This window comes from Uloborus diversus, unplaced genomic scaffold (assembly GCF_026930045.1).
Source record: "Uloborus diversus isolate 005 unplaced genomic scaffold, Udiv.v.3.1 scaffold_302, whole genome shotgun sequence".
Lineage (NCBI taxonomy): Eukaryota > Metazoa > Arthropoda > Arachnida > Araneae > Uloboridae > Uloborus > Uloborus diversus.
In genome coordinates this window covers 1317-26500 of record NW_026558464.1, presented here as the reverse complement: position 1 = coordinate 26500, position 25184 = coordinate 1317, and the positions used below count along the sequence as shown (strand labels likewise).

The window sequence follows — 25184 nt, the reverse complement described above, 5'->3', positions numbered from 1 at the left end:
TACCAGATGGCTCTTGAAAATGCAGCTGTTATGCAAACCATGAAGCTTGCAGAAGTGCAGGATTTTGATTGTGAACCATATTTATTTGTGAATAACTAATTTTAATACGGGTGCTTTAATACTCATTGCAGATAAAACTCATTCTGAAGTGCTAATATATAGATATATTCTGAAGATATTAGTTTCAAAATGTGTGAATTGATCTGTATAACGCCAAAGCCTGTATAACGCAAAAGCTCTGGTCCCAAGGTGTGCGTTATAACGGTCTTCTACTGTATTGCCACCGAATTTGTACATAAAGTTCCCAAACCCGCAAATAGTGAGCTAATGGATTAGTACACTACGCTGGGCGGTCAAACCTCAGTATCCACAGAAATCAGACATTTGAAGAAACTGGTTTTGGATTCAATATTAACAACAAGAAAATTTCAGTAAGTTACCGCCCTATAGCCGGGGCTAAGCAGAGCACGATCATCCTGATATTGTATATGGGGCACATTTCTATTTCAGGGCCCCCCTAAGGTCTGACTAAGATTTTTGAAGACACCAGGCACGAAATTCATTTTGTGCCCCCCCCCCCCATTCCCAATTTTTTTATATGTTGAAGCAATAAAATATTTCAATACTTGCGTTTTTACACAACCATACTAAATTCGGTGGTACCTCATATCACAATATAATATATACATTTAAAAAGTAGAAGAGATGTAGTAGTATACGATAAATATATAAAATGTGGTTAAACGTTGAAGTAAACCAAAATTATCTATGATATAATTTTTATTAGTAAAGACAGAGTAAACTTGGAGTAGTTTTCTGATTTGCAAAAAGATCACATTTTTAAGGGGAATTTTACCAACAAATAGATGTTTTCCTTGTCCTGGCATTTGCAAAACTATCAACGATATCATTGTACTCTAGATTCTGAGTGAAATCATTATTTTTTTTTTATTAGCAGGATAAATTGAGGGGATTTTGGCCCCCCTGAAATCTAAGAGGAGGGGCCTGTACCCCACATGCCCCTGCAGTAATCAGGCTCTGGGGCTAAGGCAGAAATACATAAAATACACCGGCAGCTAAGTCATTCCAGCCGAGGACTGCAGTTTCGTGCTCATTAGCACTCATCAGTCCCGCATAGGAAGTGACTGAGCTGGAGGTGGAAAACCTCTTAAGGAAGCCAAGAGTGCCAAACAAACTGGTAGCTAATACCGTATTTTCCTGCGTATTACGGATAATGCGATGTAAAAAGATTAAGTTTGAATTTAACATACCATTTGAGCAACTAAACTAAAAACGTGAAAAAGTAATTACTTTGAAGGCATAATCAAAACTGATCTGAAATGTAATCTAAAATATATTGATTTCTTCTTGAAATCTTGGTTATAGTAAGCTAATTACTTGAAAAACAGAGTCGAGACAAAGGAGCAAGCGGTCTAATCTTGTGCAAATGTCTACCTATTTCACTGTAATCTTGTTTATTTTACGTGACATAATTCGCCAAGAGGAACATTCAAGCAACGTAAAATAACCAACATACGGGCAGGCAGCGAAGAAGAACATGCATGCTTCGTAAAATTAACAACATCGGTCACTTGTCTGTGCTAATTATATTAGCTACCAGTTTGTTTGGCACTCTTAGCTTCCTCAAGAGGTTTTCCAAATCCAGCTCAGTCCCTTCCTATGCCGGGCTGACGAGTGCTAACGAGCACGAAACCACAGTCCTCGGCTGGAATGACTGAGCTGGCGGTGTATTTCAACAGCAAAATGTTGGAATTGAACTTTAATTTCCGGCGAAAACCAAAACAGGAAGCTTGTGCAATAAAGCTAACGTAATAGAAAACAAAAATGCAAAAAATATTAAAAATTTGCAGTGACCGCCCCTTTTACCTGCTGACGGCAGCACAGTGCTGTACTGTTTTCTCCCTCCCCCCTCCCCCTCAAAAAAAAATACGAAGAGAAAGTAAAACCCACCTGACGACGTCAGAGGTAGTCAGTGCAGGGAAATATTTCTTCAGGACCGCAACTTGGGCTCCGATGTTGAAGTTCTTGTACATTTCGTTCAGGCCGAAGAGCAGATGCTTGCTGGCCAGCCTCCTGAAACCCCTGGAGAGAGGAAAAAAAAACAAGAATTAGACTTTGCATCGCTTCTATGTTCTTAATGTTCATTGTAGAAGTGACTGTAGGTAGGTCCGTCAACAAATACCTAGTTTTTTAAAACACGAAAAATTATATACGAGCATATTATATACAGTAGACCCTCGTTTTACGCGGGTTTATTTTACGTGGTTTCGATGATACGCTTTTTAAGATTTGACGCCTTTGTTTTATTTTACGTGGATGAGTTTCAGTTTTACATGAATGCGGCAATGCGAACAGATAACATTTTTCCTCTTCCAAAATCCAAACTCTTAAAGATTGCAGATGACGCATGATCGACTGCATTTTGGTGTGCTAATCATCGAGCTTGAACCGCCGAAGACATTTTATGCGATTGGGTTCCAGAGCTCTTTCCAGAAGTAAAGTTATTCAACTCACACGGTTCAGAACTCAATGGAAGAAGAGCTTTCAGGAGTGACAAAGGAGGCCAAAACCAACGAGGATACCGAGGTCGTTGACACACAATCAAAAACGTTCACATTGAACATTTTGAGCTATTCCTAGACAATGGAAATGATCTTTCTGATTTGTTAGTGGAGGAAGATTCTATCATGGAAAGAAAAATACTTAATGACTGCCAAAAGACTATCATGGCCAGCTCCTTTTTATAAACAGAACACTAAATTAATGTAAGTTTTCTTTATGCATGTTGCGCATAAAAGTCGATATAAGTACACATTAAATTTTCATAAAATTAGTTACGGCCAGATTTAGGGGAGGGCAGGCGGGGCTACTGTCCCGGGGCCTCCACAATAAAATTTTTACAAAATATCCTAACTTTCACGGCTCGAAAATATCGGATACAGTAGAACCTCTCAATGAGGGACACTAATTTGACCAGACATTTTGTCCCTTAAATAGAGGTGTCCCTTCTTGGGAGGTATTTTAGTTGTTTATGCATGCAATGTGTTAACTTAATATTTTTTATGAACTTAGATTATTAACGGTTAAGATTAAATACTATACACTTTGCATACACAACTAAATAAAATTCACACTTTTTAAATTTTTAATTTTTTAACGTTTTCATTATTTTATTAATTATAATTGAGTCAAAAATTTGGCAAGTAAAAAATTTTGCAGCATAAAGCAATTATTTGGAAGTAATTCATTGCATGAACTTGCTTCATGTCACGTAACTTACAATGTCTTGCATTCAATTCACATTTCAATTACTACATAAAAAGCTAGTCAGATTTTGCCCTCTCCTTTGGCCCTGAGCCTACTTGAATAAATATCTTGATGGGCAAATCGTGCATGTAACTTTCAGCCAAACTTTTACAATATATACTTGTTTCTTTAATATATGTTAATGTTAAACTCTCTTCAATTAATTTCTAGAGGAAAAGTGAAACTTGAATTTCAGTAAATTCACTCTTTCTTATGCATACACATAATTTTTTGTAATGTGACTATCCCTTAAATAGAGTGTCCCTTAATTAGAGGCAAATACATGGAGGTCCCTATTCAAAGGGACTGGGACCAGAAAAAGTGTCCCTTAAATAGAGGTGTCCCTTATTCGGAGGTGTCCCTTAAGGGAGGTTCTACTGTATATACATATGTATCAAAATATTCAGATATATATATCAATGTATCGGATATTTTGGAAAATAGGATGATCTTTTCGAACCCTGATTAGGGGCCTCCACTCCTTCGTTGCCCCGGGGCCTCCACACTTCCAAATCCGGCCCTGAAATTGCTTGTCACTAGACTGAAGTATTTTGTTATCTGCGGGACAAAACCCTTATTTTAACACTGGTACAGTAACCCCTTATTACATCGCGCTTTTCGGGGGACAAAGAAAAAGAGCGATATATCCGAAAGCGCGATATAACGGAGATCATTAAAAATAGTTATAAGTCCAATACACAAGTAAATTAGCATTCGTTCTTTTTGACAAGATTTTTTAATGGTTTGGATGTAGTTCACGAATGTACTATCACACCTATCGAAATTTTAAGTAAATTTTCACCGTCAGAAAGAACATCAAATGGCGAATGAAGACGATCTTACTGAGCTACCGAGAGATTAAGAGTGAGCATTCCAATACCCTCCTATTCCCAATAGACTTTTAGACTTTCTAATCCGTTTGACTTGCTGTAGAAAGGATGTGAAAAGTAAAAGTAACCACATTGTTTACAGAAAACTCCTTTGCCCGTCCAGATCATTCTTACTTTCTTTGATGCTAATCCCGGTCTATGCAAACAAGACCAATCTTTTCTGTACTAAAATAAGAGCATATGTTCTCTTCTACATGGGCTACTATGACACTTGCTTCATGTCTCTCACTCATTGTGAAGGTAATGTATGAATACAACAGAAGATGTCCAGTAGTTTGCAGACTATCTTCAGCTGAAATATACTGCACGGGTATGTATATTTGGATGACAGGAGTTGTGCTGCTGCTTTTCCAGCAAATCCAGAAGAATAGCTTCCTTTTGGTCATTGACAAAATAAAGAAAAAAGAGACCTTCTCTGAGCAATATCATATGTTTTCAGAAATGGCTTCAAACTTAAAGCAAAGTTTTTTTCTTATATTATGCTTTAATATTTCGGGAGACTGAAGAAAGGAGCGATATATCCGAATGAGCAATATAACGAGGCGCGATATAACGAGGGGCTACTGTATTAGGTTTCAATTTATGCAGTTTCGATTTACCCGGCATTTCCGTGGAACGCAACCCCCGCGTAAAAAGAGGGTCCACTGTATAAACACGATCAGAATTGTGAAAAAAAAACTTTACAACTACATAAAGGAAAAACTTGGTGTATCTTTTTCTCTTCTGCTTGTCAACCGATTTTCTTCATTCTTTATTTGTTTAGTAGCTATTGCACAGTTTCAGTACTATCAATAATTTTTTTTAAATCACACTAATTAACGATACCATTAGTTTAAAAAAAACTCAGGCACAGTGAATCAAAGCTCAACAAGTGAAGTATTAGGTAAATGCACTGAACACAAAACAAGTAAAGTATGAAGATGATTCAAATAAAATAAACAAATATGTCAAATACTATAAATAAATGTGTGAGATTTTATTCCTTTTTTTTTTGACTGTTTTAAACGGGAAAACCTGTCGACAGCTTCGCAATGGCAAAGTTGTATTTTCATTTATTTTGGGACTGGGCCTTTTTTTTCCCTTTTCTACAGTTCTGTCACAGACACCCACCAGTGGTCTTGTTCTGTTTTAATTTCATCTTTAGTGAGTCTCTGCTTACTTCATTTAACCAATAGTCCAGTCTAGAAGGCCGGATATCTTTTTTTCGAACATATATAATGTTTCTTGAATGTTCCTATGCTGTTTTCACCTGCCGCTTCCAAATCCGTTGAGTGCCAGACAGGGCCCGATTCGGGAGTGTGGAGGCCCCGGGGCAGCAAAGGAGTGGAGGCCCCAAATCAGGGTTCGAAAAGGTCATCATATTTTCGAAAATATCCGCTACTTTGACATATATCCGAATATTTTGATACATATGTATATATCCGATATTTTCGACCCGTGAAGGTTAGGATATTTTGTAAAAATTTTATTGTGGGGCCCCTTTGTTGTGGACGGTAACTTGTGTCCCCCTCCCACACACACACAAACAAAAAAAAAATATGTAAACATGTAATTCATGCAATTCAAAAACTATCAGGGTTCGTGATTTTTTTAATTTTTTTTTAAACAGAGATTTTTGATCAGATTTTTTTTATTTAAAGAAGATTTTTATTAAATGTTCAAAAATGTGTAGATATTAATTACTTTACCATTTATAAACATAATATATTTCATTAAATAGATGAATCCATTCAACTTACCTAAGATAAGTTCTCTAACTATTCAATAATATTTTAAGATTTATAAATAGGTTATAATGCTTAGATAAGATGTGATTGTATGTCTTGCTAAAAGATAATCGAGTTCTCGAATGATCCCGAATAATTGAGCGATTCGATTACGAGAACTCGATTATGCCCATCAGTAACTTGTAGTGCTACTTCCAGCCAATGGGATGTTTCCACTTTGCTAAATCGGTACTGAGTATTGCCGAGGACAACACGTCATCATTCAACTAAACGTTAAGTACAAACCCCACATCAAAGTACATCAGCAATGAACTCTCCGTGGACCTATCAAGATTTAAAAAAAAAAGAACGCGGACTCACTGTGAGCTGATGAGGCGCGAAAGGTCTCTGGGGTTGAGGTCGGTGAATCGGTAGCCCTTCCTCTTGAAGGCCAGCACTGCGTTGGGGCCCAGCCACACAGATCCATCCATGCGGGGGGTGAAGTGCACCCCCAGGAAGGGGAGCCCGGGTGGGGGACCTGCAAAAAGTAACAGACAGAAAGCTTCAATATCCAGCAGAAGACTGTTATAACGCACACCTCGGGACCAGAGCTGTTGCGTTACTCGGGTTTTTGCATTATACTGTAGAATACCTTTATAATGCCGATCTGTATTACGCAATTCTCTATAAACCGCACAACTTTTCAGAAGTAAACAATAAGTTTTGAAGTTTAAAAAATCCTCCTGTTTTGCCTTGCAAACATAAAAATTGTTAGGAAAATTAAATTTTGAAACAGTTTTTCATCTTTCCATCTTATTTCAAAGCTTTTAAATTGAAAATGAGTACTCAGAGTAAACAGAAAATACCAGATGATTCTTGAAAATGCAGCTGTTATGCAAACCATGAAGCTAGCAGAAGTGCAGCATAGTTCACTTTCTTGTAATAAAGAAACATATTTATTTCTGAATGACTCATTGTATAATTAGTATTTTAATACTCACTATAGATAAAACTTATTCTGAAGTGCTAGTATATAGATATATTTTCAATATTAGTTTTAAAAGTTAGTGAAATGACCTATATAATGCCAAGACCTGTATAACGCAAAAGCTCTGGTCCCGAGGTGTACATTATAATGGTCTTCTACTGTATAGATCATCTCACATATTGTGAAACTAATATATTCAGAATATATTTGTATATTGGCATTTCAGAATAAGTTTTAACTGCAGTTTGTATTGAAGCAATAATTGTACAATGTACTATTCAAAATGTATGTTTCACAATCAAAAAAGCAATAATTATTACTATTCAAAAAGTACAGTCGGCTCTCCGTTTAACGACGCTCTATTTAACGACTTTCTCTGTTTAAAGACGACTTTTCGCGGTCCCAGATGGTCCACTGTAGTGTTAAAAGCATTCTATTTTTTTACGCTCTCTACTTAAGAACGATTTTTTTGCGGTCCCTCGAAAGTCGGTAGACTGAGAGCCGACTGTATGTTTTACAATAAAAATAAAGTGTAATCTATCTTTATGGTTTGCATAACAGCTGCATTTTCAAGAGTGATCCGGTATTTTTCTTTTTTTAAACTGCAAATTCTAATTTTCATTTAAAATCTTTGAATTCAGATAGAAAGATGAAAAACTGTTTAAAAATTTAATTTGCCAAACAATTTTAATGTTTGCAATGCAGAGGGCTTTTTTTAACTGCAAAACTAATTGTTCACATCCGAAAAGTTGTGCGGGCTATAGAGAACTGCGTTATATAGGTCAGCGTTATAAAGGTATTGCACACTATTTACTTAGGAAAATATCGCTACAAAGATGAACTGAAGCACCTTGAAGACAGGGGCTGTAGGTGCCAAAACCAAAAATGTGGAGATGGCCCTGCTAAGCACAAAAGCACTTTTTATCAAAATTGATTTACTCTCCCGAGGTGCAATAAATAAATAACTTTGGGCCTAGGAATAACAGGAAATATCCAACCTTGTTTAGCACAAATGCACAGATTACAGAACAGGATTGGCAAAAACCCGGGGGTTTTTTTAAAAAGCCCATTAATCCAGGGTATTCCGGGTTTTTTTAAAAATAAAAGCTGGGTTTTTTAAAAGAAATGTGGTTTTTTTTTTTTTTTTTTTTTTTTTTTTTTTGTCTTTTTTTAGGAAAAATGTGGGGTACTTGTAGCATATTGTAGCGTAAGTATATGGACAAAGCAAAAAAATTGTCTTGGGGCAAAAAACGCTGGAAAATTCAGCGTTTTTTGAAGAAAAGTAAAAAATATGACGAAACCAAAAAATGGTGAAGTTTCAGATTTCTTAGTTTCTATGATTACCAACAGTTAAGGCAAAGTTTCTTCTTGAGTGATAAAATCTATTGTTCGTTTGTAATTACATTTTTTTTTTTTTTTGCATTTTACTTTATTGTATTTCATTTTGTTATGCAAAACTACTGTAGAACCTCAAGCAGTTTAAATCCCTTTTTACTGAATTCCAGCTTCATCAAGACATTTCTTTGAATTTTATGTCGCCTGTTTTCCTATTCCTGTGTACAGAGTAAGAAATATTAAACTTTTTTGTAAGATAATGAAAATACTGTACCTGTTCTGTTTTCTGTCGACCGTTTGAAAAATCTGTTTATTTCTAAAAAATATATACCTTGTGTTTATTCAAGATTTGTGACGTGTTGGTTAGCAGAAAATAATTCACATGAAAGCCTTTTAACCGGATAATTACATAGCACAAAATAAAGTCAGGTTAAAACTTAAATCTAACTTTAACTTAATGTGCAGTCATTAAACTATTCTATTATTAACTTTTTATTAACAAATTTTCGTTCATCTGTTTGGATGGATTATTGAAACAGGTAGTATATCTATTGACAGGCTAGTAAAAAAATATTTTAAAAATATTATATACATAAAAAGTGTTTCTTTAAAAGTTTTTGCACAAATTTCTTTGAAGCTTAAGCTAGGAGCTGCTTTTATTTCCAATGTACATAAGCGTAGATTTTTTGCAGCGTAAATTTGTAAGCAAAATTCATACTTTTAGTTTTAAAATTAGAAAAACTAAGTTTTTGAAATGATACACATTTAAAATGTGAAAAAGAACAACACAAAAGCGTTATATCATACAAAATCTTCGGATCTAATTTGCGCTTATGTTTTTTTCTCAAATTGGAATTTCCTTTAGTTTCAACTTATTATTGCTTATGATATAGTTAATCTGCGTAGGTGCTAATTACTAAAATAACTTCCCATTTCTTAAATTAGGGACTGAAAAAATAGTTTTCGTCTTATCCAGCAGCGAGATTTGGCTTGTTGGGGGGTGTGAATCTCTTTCTCAAAATACCATATTTTTATATCGAATTACATATGAAACTAGACAGAAATTTTTTCTAGACTTCAAAATCGTGGTTATTTTTTCTGCGATTAACAGCAAAAAATATGCGTACCTTCCAAAGAGACTGGAAACCATCCGGCTATTCTTGCTCGCTTTGAGTAATACACCGCGGTCGTAAGTGCTAAATGAACTCAAATATTTGGTATACACTTGATATTTTTAAAATTTCCGTGGGTCTGGTACAACATTAAGTATTTTTATTTCTCAGTCATCTTAAATGATAGGAGTGAGTCATCTGGAAATTATAAATTTAGATGAAGGTCGGCTGTTTAAGCTCCTCTATATGAGTGTTTTTTTTTTCCTGAAGAAACATAATTTTACACGAAAATAAACTTTTTTTGATGGAAAGTCTGCTTCCAGTTTAACCCTAGGAAAAATATAAATAAAATCAAACCGTAAACGATTTGTAACTGTGACGACAAAAATTTCGCTCTCTACATAAATATAAAAAACAACTGTCATTATGGCAATCTTAAAAATCAGAGCAACACCAACTTTGGTCAAGCGAAGATAATAAGTAACTTGTGATTGCACCCCCCCCCCCCCAAAAAAAAAGAACTTTTTTCGAGTCACTTTGAAATTTGAGGAATGAGAATTCATAATGGAAGACTTACCGGGTAAATGTTGGTGGAGATCATCTTGGCTTTTTCCGGTTTCAGGACCAGGTATTCCCCCCGGAAAAGAATGATCGGGGGGTCCGGGGGGCATCCCGTCAGTCCCGACAGGAGGTCCGACTGCAGCCCCCCACAGGTCACCACCCACTTGCAAGGGATGCTCTGGGGAAAGAAAAGAAGTTTGTGAAACGAAAACCGAGTTTATTCGTTGCTCCTTCACATTTGAACATTTTTTTTTAATAGGAAGAACAATAACTAATGTCCGAATAAAACAAAAAACAAGAAATTAAAATTCTCAAACCATTCTAAATATAAAACTAGATAGTAAAAAGTTTTCCTTGGACAATCCAATCCTCCTCCCCCCCCCCCATAAAAAAGGGGGGTGACAGTTGTATCTATCCCCAAACCAGGGGTAGATCCAGTAATTTTTGTAAGGGGGTTGTCAAGTTTCAGTAGCCAGTAAAGTGGAAGAAAAATCAAGTACAACTAGAACTTTCTTTAAAATAATATGCAAAATAATTTTTTTTCTTTAAAATAATATGTATTAAAATTGTAATGAAAATTGTTGTCGTGAAAACAATTATAAAATTTTTTGAATAAATGAAAATAAAACATTTTTTATGCTTAATGTGTCGAGAAAATTTTCGTTTCAAGGAAAACGAGAAAGGCACAACATTAAAATTTTATGCGACAAAATTAAAAGAAGTACAGGATTGCGGACATACGTTTCAAACTTTGAATTGTAAACTGCCCTGATTAACGCTTGGGGCTTACTGGGCCTAGACTCAGCCCCTGAAATTTAAAACCCCTATTTTTTTCAAAGTTACATTACATGTAAGAGAATTTGTATTTATTAGACTTCAAAAGACAAGTCCTACAAGACTAAAAGTAAAAAGGAATTGACATTGATTACCTACACTAAAGTTTCCAGGACAAAAAATTGACATTTACAAATAATAATAATAATGCAGGGTTGAGTTTTGGACTGTCCAAAACTGGTTAGGACAGGACAGGAGGTTTTCACCGTCCAAAACTGTCTAAAACTGTCCAAAAGTGTCCGAAACTGTCGAAAACTAAAGCGGTGTAATCTAACCAATTCTTATTCACTGCACTATTCGTAATGCATAAATATAGATATTAATGAGGTTTAATTTATACATATATATATATATACACTGGTGTCCAAAAGTTAAGCATAATTGCTATTTATGTGAGTAATGAATGAAATATACATAGGAATAGGAGTAAACGTGATATGCGAGTGCAACACGGTTACAAAACAATGAAACTATTAAAAAAAACTGTAATTTTTACTTTTATTATTCAAAAGAATAGTTTGAAAGAAAATTAGGCGTATGAGGAATCTGCTCTTCACACACAAAAAAAGAAAAAAAAATATGATACTGAAGTTTAAAAATGTGTATGACCACGTCTGACAGCCATGCACTCTGCACACCGATCACTGATGCTTTCTATGACATGGTGGATGAGTTGTGGGCTCAAACAGTTCCAAGCATGCTGGAGAGCTCTTTTTAGCTCCGGAACGGAGCTTGGCGGGAACGAATGGGCTGGAAGTTCTCTCGCGAGAATATCCCAGTCATGTTTAATAGGGTTCGAATCAGGGGAATTCTCTGCCCACGTCATTCGCTAGATATTTTCTGATTCAAGGAAGTTTTCGACCACAGCTGTACGGGGATATGGCGCATTATCACCCATGAATATGAAGTCAGGACCGACAGCACCTCGAAACAAGCAAACATAAGGTTCAAGAACTTCGTCTCTGTATCTTTTACCAGTGACAGGACCTTTCTCGCCCATAAGGAGGTCGCTGCGACCGTCCAACATAATGCCCGCCCACACCATTACTCCCACTGACGCAAAGTGATGTCTTTCTCTTATGTTTCGCGGTTGGAAACGAGTCCCCTTTTCTCTCCATGCTGTTACCTGATGAGAATCACTCTGTAGAGTAAAGCGGGACTCATCACTCATCATCACATTGGCTCGCTGTCCCCACACCCCAATGGTGATGTTGCAAGCCCCAGTTTAAACAAACGAGTTTATGCGCTGACGTGAGAGGAATGCAAATTGCTGGTCTTCTGGCATACAGACCAACATGATTGAGTCTCCTGTAAACAGTTTGCCTCGAAATTGTTATTCCTGTGGCGGCACTGAGCGCCAAACTCAGTTCTCTGGTACAGCTGTCCCTATGACGTCACGCAGAAATTGCCAGAAATTGATCTTGGCGAGCGGTTTTGACTTTTGTTCGACCTGGTACTAGTCGTCGGGGAACATCTCTCGTATTTTGAAACCTCTGTCACAGTCTCAAGATTACACACTGAAGCACATTAAGAATACGAGACACTTCGGATTGTGATCGTTCAGATTCCAGCATTCCAACGATTATTTCCTCCGCAAACATGTCCAATTGGCACCTTTGTACCATTATTAATCTTGTTTCACCAAAACCATTGTTTTTTGGTACAGCAATTGCATGAAACGCGCCTGAACTTTCTAAAATGTGAGAGTCGTTTTATCCACACTCCGACATGCGCACCTATTTTGCGAATGATACCATCGACTATGACATTTTGCATAAGCATAATGTTTCTTCTTCAACCAATGAATCTCCATAAGTAATTTTATATAATTTTATGAACATTTACAAGAATTTTCTCACATTTTATGAATTATGCTTAACTTTTGGACAGCAGTGTACAGTAAACTCCCGATTATTCGCGGAATAGGGTGGCACGGTAACCGCAAATAGCGAAACCGCGGATAATCCAAATAATAAGTAATAAACAATACTTAGTGTATACGATGGCAAAAAAAAATATATATATATGTATATATTAATAACACTCGCGCATGCATTTAAATTATAACTGAAAACATTGCTACATTGCATCTACGGACATTGATTATAAAAAACTGTAAAATCTAAAAGCGAACAATCACACGATCATAATTTTGGGGGGGAATGTGAAAAGAGCCGCGGATAATCCGAGCAGCGGTTAATCCGACCGCCGATAATCGGGAGTTTACTGTATATATATATATAATGATATTTGATAATATTTTTCTCCAAAATATTCATTTAAAAAATATTTTACTTTAAAAAGTTGTCAATAACTGTTACATAAAAAATTCCTTATGTAACAGTTGGTAGAGTTGTGAAAAGAAATTCACAACACTACCAAGACAACTAATTTCAGTTCCATTCATAACTCAAAGGAATGTTATTAAATGTACAATATTTAGGTGCAAAAAAAAAAGGTCTTTGCAAATAGGTTTTACATGATGTTTTAGTAAAAACTATTTTTTAAATCATAGATTAAAGAATGGGAAACTGATGTGATGATTAAACACTAATGCTATAAAACTTGTGCTATTCTTTTTTTAATTCATATTTTTAATACAATACATTCTGTAACAAAAAAAAATTGTAATTTATTGCATTTAAGTCAAGTATTACACTATGTTTTGAACACTTTCTTTTGCACACATGCATAAATGTCGAAAAATTTGGTTTGTGGAAGAAAAAAAGACTCCAGCATACAAATTGAAATTTTAATGAAGAATTTAACTTCTACATAACTAGATTAAAATCAGCTGAATAAATAAGTTACATATATATTTATACTTGAATGCTCACTTTGAATAAATATATTAAACACTCAAAAAATAATTTTGACACATTTTGTTCTGTTTTTGACATTTTCTCACAAAATATAGTTTCTCAAAAAGTAGTTTTGGACACTAGGATTTTGAACAGGATGGTAAAAACCTTGTTAACCCTGCTCTCATTTGCACACACGCATAAAGATAAGGAAATTTGGTTACTAATGTCAAAAAAAACTAAATTATCTCATGCATACAAATTTTAATTTTAATCAAGAATTCAACTTCAATGTAACTGGATTAAAATCAGCTGCATAAATAAGTTGAATGCTCTCATTGAACAAATGTTCAATATAAAACATTACTTTGATACATTTTATTCTGTTTTTGATCTTTTCTCACAGAATAAAATTTTTCTAAAAATATAGTTTCAGACACTTTCACAGTTTTGGACAGGACGGTAAAAATCAGGGTTTTTACCATAGTGTCCAAAACCTTGCCAACCCTAGGAAAAATAAAATAATAATAATAAAGAAAATGTTTCTTATCACAGGGGGGTCAGCTGACCCTTTGCCACCCCCCCCCCCCCCCTGAATCCGTCCAAACAGTCGATGGCTTCGTTAAATGTAGAAGAGTAGAAGCAATTTTGTCTCATCATACCTAGACGGGCGATTTTCTATTTCACACTTACCAACCTCCGAAGGAATAAAAACAGGAGATTCCACAAGAGGTATATATGTGATTCACCAGAGACATATCTTCACAACAGAATTATTAAATTATGCATTTAAATAACATGAATACTAAATTTAAAGTGAAATGGCGATTTTTCGCAGATGTAAGCAAATTGGTAGCGGCAATAAAAAACACTGCAAAGGAAAAACCAAATAATAAGGAGCGAATTTGCTTAAAGTTTTGTACATTCCTCAGTCTCTACCAAAAAAGTATAGCTACAAAAATTTAATTACTAAAATCCCTCCCCCCCCAAAAAAAAAAAATCAATATATAATGAAAATAAAATATAAAATAAGTAGGTAGAGGGTAGCACATGTTAAAACAACTTCAGACTTTCAAAATAATTGAAATATTTTCAAGATGCAAAGGGATTGAAATCTGCTGTCATTTTCAGCAAAGCATGTGCTTCGTTGAACAATGCAATGTGGAAAGCTTCCAAAAAATTAATTTTTACTAAACCAGTTATTAATTGGAAAAATTCTTACTCCCTAACATTGGTGTACAGTAGAAGACCGTTATAACGCACTCTTTGGGACCAGAGCTTTTGCGTTATACAGGTTTTTGCGTTATATAGATCATTTCACACATTTTGAAACTAATATTCAGAATATATCTATATGTTGGCACTTCAGAATGAGTTTTATCTGCAATGAGTATTAAAGCACCAGTATTAAAATTAGTTATTCACAAATAAATATGGTTCACAATCAAAATCCTGCACTTCTGCTAGCTTCATGGTTTGCTTAACAGCTGCATTTTCAAGAGCCATCTGGTGTTTTCTGTATACTATGAGTACTCATTTCCAATTTAAAAGCTTTGAAATAAGATAGAAAGATGAAAAACCATTTCCAAATTTGGTTTTCCTTACAACTTTAGTGCTTGCAAAGCAAAACAGAGGGCTTTTTAAAACTTCAAAACCTATTGCTTACTTCTGAAAAGTGGTGCGTTTTATAGAGAATTGCGTTACATAGGTCGGCGTTATAACGGTCTTCTACTTTACTAGAACAGGGCGATATCTATTGAGAAAAAAGTGTAAGTTCTTTATGATTGAATGAAAAAACTGCAAAAACGGGAGAAAATCGTAAAAAACGGTAAATTGGTAGATGGAAGCAATAAACCGGAGTCTCCCGATGAAACAGTAGAGTTGGCGAGTATGCTATTTGGTCAGTGAGTGGGGGAGGGGAGACGAAGGGGGGTACCCACCGTGGATTTCCCGCAGACAAGGCATCCGGACTCTCCCCTGGCCACGAAGTGCTTGACCTCAAAGTCCAGGTAGAGGTCGGCCCCCGAGGTCCGGCAGTCGTCGGCATAGCAACGGGCGACCTGCTTCCAGTCCACTATGCCCGTGGAAGGGGACCAGATGGCTTTTAATCCCTGGAAACAAGATCGAAATTAATTTTATTTATTGTCATTTTGCACACTAAACATGGTTAAATACAAACTTAAGTTTGACCCATAAAGTTTTACGAAGCAATTTTGAGTTCCTCTTTTATGAAATCAGAACTTGCCCGTAAATGGACGAAAAGACTGAATTTTGAATCATTAATTTGTGTTATTCCTCTTTAGAGGAGGTCAAGTTACAGAGGTTTTCCTTCATTATATGAGATAGTGCTAATTCCGTTCCTGACAAAAGTGGTCAACTTTACTGGTTTTACTGTACCTGTACGTGGGGCTCCATCTTGCGGATGTCCTCGGGGCCCAGCAACCGGATGTCCTTGACCCCGTTCTCCAGGGCATTTGATACAGGGCCTCCAACCGGCCGATTTCTTCCGGTTCGACCGCAACCACCAGCTGCAAGGACAAACAGAAGGTCAATGGCAAGGCCATGCGAATAACTTATATGCCAATGCTTGGCATTTGCATAAATATATTAATTATTTTTCCCCAGAATCAGCTCATATGCAATAGAGTAGAGTGAAAAAAAAATCGAATTTCGAAAAGCCTGGGGTTTTAAAAGTAGCCTTTTAGCTTCAATAGCTACTTTTAAGATCCCTTAGCATCTTAGCCTCCAAGGATAATATCTTAAAGTTCCTAAATTACTCCAAAAAAATCAATCTTATTTGAGATTTTTATATGAAATTTAAAATATATATCATTTCAAAAAATATTTTTAGGTGTAAATGTTAACTCTAAATGAAATCAATACCTTCTAGACCCCTACTTCAGAATAATCCCTACTGCAGTAAAGTATCTTTTTTTTTTAATACTCAAAAACAGCAAAATAGACTAAAAATCGACTTTTTCTTCTATTTTCATGCGATGTTGCAAAACAAAACTACTAAACAATAATTTATTACATTACATTTAAGAACTTTTGCAGCATGTCATTGTTGTAGTTTTTTATAGAAAAATGGTACAATCCAATTAGGGTTTAAAATCCCGTGCCAAAATCAGTCCCGCCCGATTTCAGGATTGTAAAATGTCAATCCCGTGGATCCATTATCACGTGGATCCACGTGGATTATATATATCATGGATTATATATATCGTGGATCACGTGGGATCCATGGGTCAATCCCGTGGATCCCACGTGAATGACTTTATTCTTCAAAAATTTTAAATTTTATGATAAAGAGAAAACGTTTTGCTTTTTAGGATGTACTGCTTTTATTACTCGAATTAGTAGTCTTCTTGAATTCCGTATAGCAATTGTAAAGTACTACAAAACCTGATCCCAATTAGCAACTGTCATTTGGTACGCAAAAATTGTGCCGCTCGTATGGGATGGTCAAGGAGTTTTACTCTATATGTAACGTAGTGCTAGATGAAAACACGTGCTGTGACTCTACTGCAATTAGTTTGAATAAAATTAAATAATTGTGGACATTTAGAAAAAGATCCACATTAACTTCATCACCTTGTGAAATAGATTTCTCTCTTTTTTTTATGCTGGGTTTTTGCTCGAGAACTGCAAATTTTGGTCAAAACTGATGTCTGTTGGATATGCATGTTGCTGTATCTAATTCAACTTGCATTGATAATACCGTCTTTGTTGCTTCATTAATGTTGTTCACTGTATCAGTTAATTTAATTCATTACAGCAAGAGGCAAATACCGTTTGATTTCACCAAGTCGCAGTCTCAGAAAAAGTGTTTTGATAACTTCGCTAATTTTACTTCTCACTTTGAAGAGGAATTCAGAAACATGAGCATCTTAACTTACTGCCCCATCATGAAAGTCATCCCGTGTTTCATACAAGTTTCTGTCGCCATTTTTAAAATTGGGTCAAATACATAAATAATATCATATTTTTCATTCTTTCTTCTTCGGAGAGCCATACTTGTAGTTTTTAGGTTTTGAGTGCATTACTAAAGCTTACAGAAGTGCTCCAACATAGCATTCAGGCTACTCAGCGTATTTTAGAATATGTAATACACTTTCTTTACTTTTTAAGCGCAATTTACTGGATAAATTTTAGTGATGATTTTCGAAAATGCTTATAAGTTGCACGCATTTTCTCAATTGCTTCCACTGTTGGTCGAATGAGACAAAGTTTTTCTTGCAGATATACGATTAAGGAGACTCAAACTATGCTTGTGAAAAGATGATGCTTGTGAAAATAATCGTTTTATGAGCGGCAAAGGCTGGAAAACACTTGAATGGAAAGAACTTGCGGGATTGGGAATCCTGCGGGATTGAGAGCGAAATCCTGCGGGATCAATCCCACTAAATGTCCTGTGGGATCCTGCAGGATTCGGGATCCGGATTTCAGGATTGAAAACCGTGAATCCAATTAACAAGCATCCAGGAAAAACTTTTTTTTTTTACCAGTAAAAAAGTGTCGATCATAAAATCTCAGAAATCCCTTTTAACAAATTTTCCTTTACACGAGTCCAAATCAACTTTACTCAACTTCAAACAGGGTTACCTTCTTAATAGGGTGGAGGGGGGGGATGAATTTCCGAGTTTCGAAATGTACAAGTCATTTTCTTCGCGAGTGCCAAAGAGCAAAAAACATAAAATTGCAACTCCAGTTGAACATCATTGTACAATAATAAAAGAACCCAGCTCAAAATACACATGACCCATACTTGCCAACCTTTGAAGGAAAAAAAACAGGAGGTTCCACTACAGGTATTATAGGTAATTAACCAACAACATATTTCACAACAAAATTATTAAATTATGCTTTTAAATAACATGAATACTTAAATTTAGAGAACTGGGGATTTTTCGCAGATGTTAGCTAATTGGTAGCAGGAATAAAAAACACTGCAAAGGAAAAACCAAATAACGAGTGACTTCACTTAAAGTTATGTACATTTCCTAGTTTCTACCAAAAAGGTTGCTACAAAAATTTAATTACTAAAATCCAAAAAAAATCAATATTTTATGAAAATAAAATATAAAATAAGTAGGTATAAGGTAGCACATCTTAAAATAACTTCAAACTTTTAAAGTAATTGAAATATTTTCAAGACGGAAAGGGATTGAAATCTGCTGCCATTTTCGGCAAAGCACGTCCTTCGTTGAACATGCAATTTGGAAATCTTCCAAAATTAAATTTTACTAAATGCGTTATCAATTGAAAAAATTCTTTCCCCTGACATTGGTGAATGACTAGAAAAGAGCGCCATCTATTGAGAAGAAAGTGAAACATTTTGATGATTGATTGAAGAAAAACTGCAAAAACAAGAGAAAATGGTAAAAAACGAGAAATTGGGAGATGGAAGTAAAAAAGAGAAGTCTCCCGTTAAAAACAGTAGAGTTGGCAAGTATGCATGTCTTATAACAGTTCTGCATGGAGAAACTGAAATTATACAGCAAAACACTATTAATTTCTCAACATTTAATGAGCAGCCACTTGACAACTTGGTTGTTATTGGTTGGTGCAAAGGTACCAACTGGAGATGTACCGAGTACTTGGTAACTACTCGGTACTCGACCAAATTTTGATCAGATACTCGGCCAATACAGTGCAGTTGTATAAAATGGAACATTTTTGAGACAGAGTTTACAATTAATAAAGAAGTGCAACCATATAATATACTGCAATCATTTTCAATTCAAATTAACAAGTCAAATTTAAATTTTGAGAATAATGAAGTTTAATATGCTTCAACGGAGTCCATCTTTATTTTAATGTCCCCAAAGTTTATAAAACTTATTTAGTAAAAATGGGGCAATGTAAAAAATATGAAATTTTTGTATTATTAAGTTTGGCAGACTAGAATTATAATAGCTTGATATAATGTGTTTTCATTCCAATACGATTAATCATACCTTTTATTCATTTGTTGATTTCTAATTTTAAAAATAACTTTTTTATAAAATTTTTTACACAAACACGCACACAAACAACTCTTAAATAATGCATGATTAAATTTCAGCTGGAATTTTGTTTTAAAAACTATTTTACGGACATTGCGGTCCATACTACTAATGCAATGAGTTCAAATTCATCGCGTGTCTGTCTGTGGTTCTTCTTTAAACGTAAGTGGAACTCGATAACTCGTTACTTGTACCAGTAATGAAAGGCCGAGTACCAAGTACTCGGCAACTCGACCAAAGTGCTACTCGGTACGTCTCCTAGTACCAACATGAATACTTGTGTGACAGGATACGTCATTTGTTGTCTAGAGACAAAAGAATGAATGAATATTTTATCTCTGGTGTCAACACTCCTAGTTCTTGGCCTCACTCACAATTTGAGTTTTTATTGATGGTATACGATTAAGATTCATCGACTGCACAAATGACCAGAAACTTTCAACACTACATTTTGCGCTACTATCATTACGCATCTGTCCGCCTTGGGTAGGGTAACAGTACGCAAGAGTCCCAAAAAGCTTTAGCTTTTATAGTGCTTTCCTTCAGAATAAAAAATCTTTATTTATCAAGTTTCAATTCTCAAAAGACTGCATCAAGACTGTTTCTATAGGAATTTCACTAACACAAAAAACTTGACATTTGTGGCACCAAAACTTGAGGAGATATTCGAGTTTGAAGTTTTAAGGGACCATACAGAAGATGAGACTGGAACTTATCGCCCTTTCAGAAGAATGACAGTTAGTCAAAGTAAAAAAATTAAGTACTTATATTTTTCATTGCTATTCAAAAATAAATGAGAATGTTATGCCACAATACTCAAAAACACACTACAAAACCTTGAAAAATTTGAAAAACCACACTCTATACACACATATAATTTTAAAAACACTTGCTTACGGCCAGGGGCGGATACAGAAAAATCTTTTGGAGGGGGCCCTGGAAATTGAATACCCTCCCCCCCCCCCAAAAAAAATGTTTCATAAGAAAGTTTTCATGACTTTATTTTTTTTTCGTTTTGGATCCCTTCAGGCCAATGAATCTACTTTTCCAAGTACATAAATATTATACACTAATATACTTTGAATGTGGATGTAAAACATCTTAATCGTTTCAAGTCAATAAAGAACTAAACCCTGTATATAATGTTACCGAGATGCTATGCAATGAGCGGTTTTAATTAGGAAAATTGTCATTATGATTATAGCACGAGGGCAAGGTTATTAAATAATCCAGTACCTCATTTGAGTGTTTTAAATTAATTTACACTCTACTATTATATGATAAAGAAAATCATAGTTAACCAATAATTAACATTTTTAATAAAAATGTTAATCATTAGTTTCATCATAGAAGAACTGATATTACGCTTCCTTGAATTCCAAACCAGCGAGTTAAATGTATTCTGCCACTTTGGCCAACGACTCCAGTGCTTCTGATTTTGCAAACAAAAATACTTTTATTCAAAATATGCTGTGTGTGTTTTGTGTTCTTTTTAAGTAATTATAAAAAAAAAATCTATAGAGAAATCAATTAAAATTTTTTTTTAAAAAAATTCTTAAAATAATTGATTCTTTTGGGGATGGGGGGCACTGGCCCCCAAAAGGTGTTATTGATGGCGAATGAAAAGTGGTGTAAGTCACAAAACGCTGCGTTTCATATCTCGGTGAATATTGGTAGTACTAATGACAAGCTTTTTGGAGTTGGAATTATTTTTCAATGGAGATTATTTCCCTTAATATAACTCGGGGCCCGTATAAAAAGTTAAATTTTGTATTTTTTGACTCATTTTTACTTTTGCTTCAAACTTTCAATATCTTAACTCCGCATCTGACTTTGAACATTTTTGCAGTTGGAAGTATGCATCTAGGACTAAGGGTTGCGAAAATAAAAGTCTTACAGGTTAAAATGGAACACCCTGTATATCATGATCAGTGATGTGCCGGATCGTTAAAAAAAGTAGATCCGCGGATACGGATACGGATCATTAGTGTCAAGATCCGCGGATACGGATCTCAAAATTTTTTTTACCCAATTCAACTATCCAAGTGTAAAATTTGTTACGGAAGGTATTCTCGTCAGAATAATGGCAGTTTCTTCAAAAAATGTCAACTGTGGCGAAAATATATAATCAAGACTATGATTTACTCTTTAAAGAAATCTCCGTTAAAATTGAGAGAGAGTTGGAAGGAATGGGCCAGCGCTGCATTAATGCTTAGATGGAATGTGAAAAATTATTTCTAGCTTACTCGGTAGATGTAGGATACAGGAGCAAGAGTAAAGCTGCTACTGGACAGGCTAGAAATAATTTTTCGCAGTTTATTTCAGCATAAATGAAGCGCTGACCCACTCCACCGAACTTACTCTGATCGACAAAATACAGAGCCCAGGAACACCTTTACAAACAGTAAATACAATAGAGAATTTAGTCTCCCTTTTTTTGAAGGATGCCGAGAAAAAAAATGAATAACAGGAACTCCAAATCAATAACAAAAACTAATATTAAATTAAAAAATAAAAAACCAAAACATGTCCTAGAGAGTCGATCTTATATTAAGATAAATTTCTCGGGTCAGATTACACATTTGTTGACAAATATGAACTGACAGCAGATAAACATTTTAAATCATTTCTCCTCATCTTCCGACTATGAAATCGCTACCGATCACGCGTATAAGGGCTTAGAATTGCATTTAAAATTTACTTAACAAGATCATAGCTCCTACTGTATATCAGTTGGAAGTTTCAAATAAATATCAAATGCAGAAAACTTCGTTCTTTCAATCAGGGACAACATTTTTAACGTAAGGGTAAATTTTTACTACCCTAATTGTGAAAAAACTTTAAGTCAGTTTTTAATTAATATCTCCGGTAATTAAAGTTCTACAAAAACGAGGCCGAGCTAAGAACACTTTCAATCAAGTCACCTTTTGAACGAAAAATGAACTATCAAAATCGGTTCATCTGTTTAGGAGCTACGATGCCATAAAAAGACACACTGATACACACTTTTAAAACTTATTTCCCCTTCCTTTTTGCAACGGGGGGGGGGATATACACATTGGCTTCTGAAATGATACCTTAAAATTTAAATAGGAAATAAAACCTAATTTAAACGGAATTTAATAGTCATTTATTCAAATATTTAAAAAATTTTAGAATAGAAATGATCCGTTCAAGATCCGGCAAAAAAGTAACGGATACGGATCTTTATTTTCCCTCGGATACGGATACGGATATCCGGAACATCACTAATAATGATATATATCAGCGAACCCTGGATACCAATAACAAATAATCTCGGCCACTCGATAAAATTTGTCCGATCGAGCCCGGATTTGCTCACCTTCCCGCACTTCTTGTAGGGGATGTTTTTCTTGGTGCAGTACGAATATTACTATAATACTACAAAATATTACTATAACAGAAAACTTGACAGTTGTGCGACCAAAACTCGAGGAGATATTCGAGTTTGAAGTTTTAAGGCACCATACAGAAAATGAGATTGGAACTTATCACCCTTTCACAAGAATGTCAGTTTGTCGAAGTAAAAAAATTAAGTATTTATATTTTTCATTGCTATTCGAAAATAAATGAGAATGTCATGCTACAATACTCAAAAACACACTACAAAACCTTGAAAAATTTGAAAACCACTCTATACACACATATCATTTTAAAAACACTTGCTTACGGCTATATTTCCCCCCAAAAGGTGTTATTGACGGCGAGTGAAAAGTGGTGTAAGTCACAAAAACGCTGTGTTTCATATCTTGGTGAATATTGGTAGTACTAATGGACAAGCTTTTTCGAGTTGGAATTATTTTTCAAAGGAGATTATTGCCCGAATTATTAGTTAGGGGACCTGGGGTCTATATAAAAAGTTAAATTTTGTATTTTTTTGACTCATTTTTATTTTTGCTTCAAACTCTCATTACCTTAACTCTGCATCTGATTTTGAACATTTTTGCGGTTGGAAGCATGCATCTAGGACTTAGGTTTGCGAAAATAAAAGTCTTACAGGTTAAAATGGAACATCCTGTATATCATGATATATATCAGCAAACCCTGGATATCAATAACAAACAATCTCGGTTGCTCGAAAAAAATTGTCTGATTTGAATCAGGGTGCTCACCTTCCCGCACTTCTTGTAGGGGGTGTTTTTGTTGGTGCAGTACTGGTAGGCCAGGTCTAGGCCCTCCACACAGAGTTTGGCCTTCAGGGAGCCTGGGGTGTAGTAGAGGCCAGAGTGCACCACCCCACTGTTGTGCCCACTCTGGTGCATAGCTGCGAGGAAGAGTCAAAATCACATCACAGTTAGAAAGATCATCAGGATTGGCTTTCTGCTGGCAGAAACTGGTTTCTGCCCTGCTGGTGGCAGAAACTGGTTATAACCGGTTAAAACGGGCAGAAACTGGCAAAAATTAAAAAGCATCTGTATTAATTCAAGTAATAACAGTTGTTTAAATAAACTAAAAAATGTAATTCCATTTCATCATTGTAAAAAATAAAACTCATTGCCCTTGATTTAGTTTGATCAGAAAGAGAACTGTTTAACTGCAGATGCTCGTAACATTTGCATTAATCTAAAGGACGAGAATCTTAAGGGCACTTAAGAAAAAGAAGTGACATACAGATTTAAACATTAAGTTACTGGTTGTCATTTGCTAGCTTATAAATTCGTATTGGGTATCAAAGATTTCTTTTATGTCATTTTTTGAGTTTTTGCCAGTTTTTTGCCATAAATGTGGCAGAATGGGGTTTTTGCCATGCCGGTTTTACCGGTTTCTACCAGTGATTTTAACCACTTCGGCAGAAACTTGCCAACCCTTGTCGAGCGGTTTGAAGGCGAGGGTGTTTCGTATTTCATTGATGACTAATGATGTAAGCACATAGATGTTTTATTACTGGACGGAGTTACAGCAACACACAAGTACACGGAAGCGCGAAAACAGAACAACAGAATAACCACGCACTCAGATAGCCTTAGCATACATCAACACAGAGCGGGGCGCCGTCTAGCGGCCAAAGCTCCCGCGACAACCCTGAAGATCATAAAATAGAATACATTTGTGTATAGGGGAAGGTGGGGCACTTTGGGACACTGTACATTTCAGCTTTAATTTTGTATACAGAAATTAGTTCTCTCAGAACACCATCAATGATAGCAGGATTTACTCTTCTCGGAATTTCTCACACGAGCTGGAAAAGACCGATCTCATTTTCTTTGTTTTGAAAGGTTCGGAGTTGCATTAAACAGTGTTTTCGTTGTTAAACTTTTTAGTAGGAAATGAAATAATTTCAATCGCAGCATGTGAGAAGTAAAACATGTCCTTTCATAAAACAGTGGAAAACATTTAACGCAAAGCTGAAAGGACCGAAAAAAAAAATGTCATGGTAAACGAATTTCGTGTCGAAAGATTTATATTTAAGCGCACGGTACACGGTCCGGATCGCTATACCAGTTTACGTAAACCGATTTTTCATGTTGAGCGTTTTCGTGTTAAACGTATTTCACTGTTAGTTTAAGGTATTGTACTGCTAAGCTTAACTTTTAAAAAGTTGATATATAATTACAATCTTAAGTGTGGCACTTGGACACTGTCCCAGCCTGCTTCACCAAT

The 25184-nt window shown here is 35.3% G+C and overlaps 1 pseudogene; it reads right to left on the bottom strand.

The window, feature by feature from the left end:
* The window catches only part of LOC129233261 (L-2-hydroxyglutarate dehydrogenase, mitochondrial-like), a 30776-nt pseudogene extending 6931 nt beyond the window's left edge, over positions 1 to 23845 (bottom strand).
* Positions 23846 to 25184: the final 1339 nt, after the last annotated feature.